The 6,583-nt window shown below is 40.0% G+C and overlaps 1 pseudogene; it reads left to right on the top strand.

The window, feature by feature from the left end:
* Positions 1-2,297: 2,297 nt before the first annotated feature.
* On the top strand, positions 2,298-3,131 carry LOC143865387 (protein LYK5 pseudogene; annotated as a pseudogene).
* The last annotated feature ends 3,452 nt before the right edge of the window (positions 3,132-6,583 follow it).

The raw sequence follows: 6,583 nt of genomic DNA, 5'->3' as shown, positions 1-6,583 counted from the left end.
CGGAAAAGAGAAGAAAAAAATGATTTTTGATAGAGATTTTATATGATACGTAGCAATTTGAACCCCTGTTTTTTCTAGGGTTACCGTACAAGATCGGAGGGTTACGGTCATCCTATGGAAGTGACTTTTGGGGCTCAACCTATTTACACTGTGGCCCAACAAATGGACGGTTCGGATCAACCTGTGAGTGAGCCAACCGTACTTTACGAAAAATATGGAGTTGTACGGCTAGGCATCAAAAGACAGATTTAAAACATTTATTACATCGGCAAATGACGCTTTAGGAAGTAATCAATCCTAGATGACAACATAGGAATTAGAAAAGGGAAATGATATCAGCACAAACGTGTTTTAATAATTGCACTACCACATCTTGTCATTTATCATTTAAAAAGTTGTCAAAGATTATAACAGTTCCCTGAGGCTCTGTTCACTTGTTTTTGGGGGAAAGGAAAAGAAAATGTTTCTCGGAAATCTGATGTGGCATTAGGAAAAGAAATCCAGGGAATCTATGTAGGAAAAGGTTTTCCTGGACTGTTTCTGGATTGTTCACTTACGCAGGAAAAGGTTTCCAGGGAAACTGTTTCCCCTTCTTTTTGCACTAGTTTCCCAGGAAAACGAAATCCGGGTGTTTTTGGTCGGAAATAAAATCCCTAAAGGGGGAAAATAGGCTTTTCCATTTCATTTTTTGACTTATTGCAGAAATTCCACGTGTGTAATTCTATTTTCACGGGAAAGCAAGTGAACGCCAGAATTATGTCTTGTCAAGAAAAAAAAAGGCTATTTTTCAGGAATTTGCTTTGCAGGGAACGCAAGTGAACAAAGCCTAAAAGCTCTCACGAGCCGATTAGAGAAAAGAAAAGAGAAGCTGAGTTAGTGCAATTATTAAAATATGTTTGTGCTGGTATCATTTTACTAAAAAAAACTTGCCATATAACTCACGGGCGCCAATGGTTGACAGTTCGAGAAAATTTTCTCAGTAATTAATAGGACGTCAATAAACCCGCACCCCCGTAGGATAATTCACACCCGTTAAAAGAGGGTATGTCTCTTATGTGGCAGGTTTTAGCTCTTTCTGACGCCAATTCAAGTTGCAGGGGTACGACTTTATCGTTACCCAAATAAATATCTTCAGGACAGTACCGTCATGAGGCCCGTGACCGTGACGCACAAAGGCCAGCTCCAAGCGGACGGCAATTTAACGCGTTGTTGCGTGGCCATCTTATCCGTCTGCTTTACAATCCCGACACGTTCCCAGATCACATTCGCCCCAATTGATATCGACACACCCAAGAAACAAAATTTCACGCCGTCAGTTGTCGTTTTGTGACAGTACCCGTTATAGCAAGTGCGGCTGTCATAACCTGCAAAAGATGGCTGAGAATGGCTTTCCTAGAAATTGCTTAGCAAGCCCCTCTTTACAAATAAGAAAAAATTCTGGTGGCATCCAAAGAAACTTTAAAACTTCAAACCCATGCGTAGTCCTAAATTTTATAAGCAAAAACCTGGATTTTACAATCCTGGAAATGTATAATCTAGGTTTTAGAGTTTAAAATCCAGGTTTTAGTTCATAGAATCCATGTTTTACCTTGTAAAATAGGGATATGCTAGCCACTTTCGTGCCCTGCTTTTGCATGTGATGAGAGCCATTTCAGATGAATTAAATGAGTAAGACAAAATATGCCAAAAAGTTAAAATGTGAGGCTGCCATCATATGCAAAAGTCGGGCGCGACATCACATGCAAAAGCCGGGCGGGAAATTGCCGCGAAAGTGGCTAGCAACTCCCTGTAAAACATACAATTTAGATTATAAAATCCATGTATCCAAATGGGCCCTTGCTGTCACATGCCCAAACTCGCTTCGATTTTAGGCCCGGCTTCGTTTGGATTTCGAGAATCATTTTTACTCCAAAACTTATTATTAGACACAAAATTAGACTTAACTTGGAGTCCAACAATCATTTTTGGACACAAAATTGATTAAACTGGGCCTTAGTGGGCTTTGAAGCTAGACATCTAAAACGGGCCCGAACATAATGGGCCTAAAAGCCCACATCAAGTCAACCATTTAGAAATAAAATCTCAGTTTACTCTGGTCTTCTTCCACACGTTATAAAACGCGTTGAATTTGAATTCCTCGCGTCAGTGGAAGATATTTCAACAAAAACACAAGCCATGATAAGGACAGTTATAAGAATGTTAGAACAAACAGCTTCCTCTTTCTTTTTATATATCCTTGCTACAAATTAACTACAAATCACAATACCCAATTCTCCAAACTCTCTACACTTACAACCATGAAACCCTCCTTGTTGTTTTGGGCTCTTTTCTTTTCTTATTTCTCACTCTTTGATGCCCAACAAACTTTCCTTAACAACAAACAATTTGACTGTTCTGCCAATACCCCTTCCACTCTTGGGTTTCTCTGTAATGGAGTACAAAGCTCTTGTGATTCCTATCTCACCTTCAGATCCCAACCCCCTTATGACTCAGCTGTAACAATTGGCTACCTTTTGAACTCAAACGCATCAAAGATTGCTCAAATCAATGGTGTTACTGACGTGGAGAAGATTCCCAAGGATACCCTAATCTTAGTTCCTCTGAGTTGTTCTTGTTCAGGTAATTTCTATCAGCACAATGCTTCTTATAGTTTGAGAAATGAAGGTGAGACGTATTTGATTGTCGCAAATGATACATACCAGGGCCTTGCTACTTGCCAAGCTTTGATGAATCAGAACACTCGTGATAGTAGGAATTTGACTGCGGGTTTAGAACTGTTAGTCCCCTTGAGATGTGCTTGTCCTAGTAGAAATCAGACTAGTAGTGGTGTGAAGTTCTTATTGAATTATCTGATTACTTGGGGCGATACCATTTCTGCGATCGCAGATATGTTTAATGTGGATGAGCAAAGTGTTTTGGATGCAAATGAGTTGACTAAGAACCTAATTTTCCCCTTTAACCCCCTTTTGATTCCGCTGAAAAACGAGCCCACAAGGGATCAAACCATAATCCCTCCACCGCCAGCGGAGTCTCCGCAAGTGGTCGTTGTTCCTACTGATGAAAAGGGGTCTAAAGGGAACTGGGTTTTCATTGGAATTGGAATTGGAATTAAAATGGGTATCTGTTTATGAGCAAAGGAAAGAATGAAGATGATAAGGAAGATAGGAAGATAAGTACGTCCTCTGATAGATATTTATCGAATGTTTTGGAAGTAACTCTTCTCTTCTCTATTTATACGTTTTCGATAGGCGGTTGCCTGTTTGTCTTTTGCCTCTCGCGGTTTCGAGGCAGAAGGTTTTTGCGCGTATTGGAAGTTTCGGGGCACTCTCTCTACCAATTGGCTAAGAGATTGTTTTTATATAGAAATTCAACTCTGTGTTTTAAATTCCTTTCATTTTCCGGGTAATGGTCAGAACAACCGAGAAAGAGGGGTTATTGAGACGTCTTGAAGAAATGATTTGTGAGATGATAAATTCGCACCTCCTAAAGGATAATTCGCACCCGGACTGTGAATTGAATTAAGGGAAAATGACCAAATGAAAGGACTTTCTACTGACTATGACATATGAAGAGTGGAGACTTGGAAATAACCAATCTGTAGTGATGGTGACTGGTTTGCAAGGGTTTAGGACAAAAATACCCTCATTTTTTAAATACCGTCACCTCTCTCTCTCTCTCTCTCTCTCTCTCTCTCTCTCTCTCTCTCTCTCTCTCTCTCTCTCGTGGGATGATCCCAACCGTCCATTAGAGGGCCCCAATGCCCCTCTCTCTCATGGGATGATCCCAACCGTCCATTAAAGGGCCCCAATGCCCCCCTCTCTCTCATGGGATGATCCCAACCGTCCATTAAAGGGCCACAATGCCCCCCTCTCTCTCATGGGATGATCCCAACCGTCTATTAGAGGGCCACAATTCCTCTCTCTTTCTCTCTCATGGGATGATCCCAACAGTCCATTAGAGGGCCACAATGCCCCTCTCTCTCTCTCTCTCTCTCTCTCTCTCTCTCTCTCTCTCTCTCTCTCTCGTGGGATGATCCCAACCATCCATTAGAGGGCCCCAATGCCCCCCTCTCTCTCATGGGATGATCCCAACCGTCCATTAAAGGGCCACAATGCCCCCCTCTCTCTCATGGGATGATCCCAACCGTCTATTAGAGGGTCACAATGCCCCTCTCTCTCTCTCTCTCTCATGGGATGATCCCAACCGTCCATTAAAGGGCCACAATGCCCTCTTTCTCTCATGGGATGATCCCAACCGTCCATTAGAGGGTCACAATGCTCCTCAGGTTCGTGCACCTCTCTCTGGTATCCTCTTATTCTGAGTGAACCTCCTCTCACAGGTTGGTAGTCTCTCCCTTTCAGCTGTTTAAACCCCTAATTTTTTTAGAAATCTATGGTTTAAAGTAAGGGTGGACATGGTTCGGTTCGGTTCGGTTTTGGGCTAAACCCAGAACCGAACCATATATAATCGGTTCCCTGAAATTGGAACCAGAACCGAACCATATATGTATGGAACCGAACCGAACCAGAGCCATATATAATCGGTTCGGTTCGGTTCGGTTCTGGGTTTACCCAACCTTCACCAATGGCCCTGTTTATTAGGCCATGTCCACCCCTAATTTCTAACAATTCATTCATACAACCTGATTGTGGATATTACTCTGTTTTTGCAGCTGTCTGTTTGTAGGCATTGATTGGATGTTTGGGATCATCCGGTGAGACTAACTTTCTGATCATGTCATGTTCACAACAGGGTCTACCAAATAAAGGGTTCAGATCACACTATTTGACATGGGTGGGCGCATATCAGGCCTCTCATGCACTTTTTTATTGTACCATTTTCCATTTTTCTGGCAGTCCAGAGTGTTTATAACTTTATATAGATAGTGGGGTGATTTTATCAAATTGGCGGGGGGTGATTTTAAGAACTTAAGGTGAGGGTCGGTTCTCGGTTCGGTTTCGGTTCCGGAATCCGAAACCCAGAACCGAACCGAATCTGAACCGGTTCCCGGATTTCAGAACCGGAACCGAACCATATACATATAGAACCGAACCGAACCGAACCATATACATATAGAACCGAACCGAACCGAACCATATGTGCCGGTTCGGTTCGGTTCCTCGGTTCGAACCGGAACCATGTCCACCCCTAGTTTAAAGCCTTAAAGTTTGGTTTAAACCCTAATTTTCCCCAAATTTTTCACAGATTATTGGTTTAAACCTCCAAGTTTGGTTTAGAAATTTAGTTTAGAAAACCCTATATTTTCCCAAATTAGTTGAGAAAACCGTATATTTTGAAAAATCAGTTTAGAAAACTCTATAATTTTTCCAAATCAGTTTAGACTCAAACCAATAAGTTAGGGTTGGTACTCTCTCTCTTTCAGTTTGGAAAATCAGCAACTAAAACCCTAATTTTTTTTAGAAATCTATGGTTTAAAGCCCTAAAGTTTGGTTATGTTTTTTAGAAATATATGGTTTAAAGTCGTAAAGTTTTGTTTGAACCCCTAATTTCTTAGAATTGTATGGTTTAGAGCCCTAAAGTTTGGTTTAAACCCCTAATTGCTTCCAATTTTTTCACAATTTTTTTTCGACCCACAATTACGGGCAACTTCTTCCCGCCGATGTATTCAAATGATACCGCATCCTTTACAAAGCCGTCGACGTGTAAGATAAAAGAAGCTCTTCGTTCTACCGTTCTTCTGTTTACACAAAATTAAACCATTGTTAAAATAACCAATTGAAAAAAAATCATTCCAATTAACAAGTAAAGCAGCCATTTTAGAATTATGCACAACTTCAACCACTACTAAATCTCCATAAAACAACATAAACCACTACTAAGACAATTCGGGCCACTTTTAAACACTCTAGACCACTACTAAGTCATGACAAGGAAATATGAACCACTGCTTACCCTATATAAACCACTTATAAATTCTATAAACCACTGTTAAGCCAATATAAACCACTTATAAACACTCTAAACCATTGATAATCCTAAATAAACAACTTATAAACACTCTAAAACCACTGGTAAGTCTATATAAATCACTTATAAACACTCTAAACCACTGATAGGGTTATATAAACCACTTATAAACACTATAAACCACTGATAAGCCACTCTAAAACCACTGGTAAGTCTATATAAACCACTTCTTACCCTGTATAAACCATGTATAAACACTCTAAACCATTGATAAGCCTACATAAACCACTTATAAACAGTCTAAACCACTGATAGGCTTATATAAACCACTGTTTACCCTATATAAACCAGTTGTAAAAATTCTAAACCACTGATAAACCTATATAAACTACTTACAAACACTATAAACTACTTCTTACCCTGTATAAACCATGTATAAACACTCTAAACCACTGATAAGCCTACATAAACTACTTATAAACAGTCTAAACCACTGATAGGCTTATATAAGCCACTGTTTACCCTATATAAACCAGTTGTAAACACTCTAAACCACTGATAAGCTTATATAAACCACTTATAAACACTATAAACTACTTCTTACCCTGTATAAACCAATGATAAACACTATAAACCACTGATAAGCCTACATAAA

The sequence above is a fragment of the Tasmannia lanceolata genome, unplaced genomic scaffold (assembly GCF_043159265.1).
Source record: "Tasmannia lanceolata isolate RefF3 unplaced genomic scaffold, GAP_Taslan_0.1 ptg000003l, whole genome shotgun sequence".
Classification (NCBI taxonomy): domain Eukaryota; kingdom Viridiplantae; phylum Streptophyta; class Magnoliopsida; order Canellales; family Winteraceae; genus Tasmannia; species Tasmannia lanceolata.
This window is presented reverse-complemented; position numbering and strand designations above follow the sequence as displayed.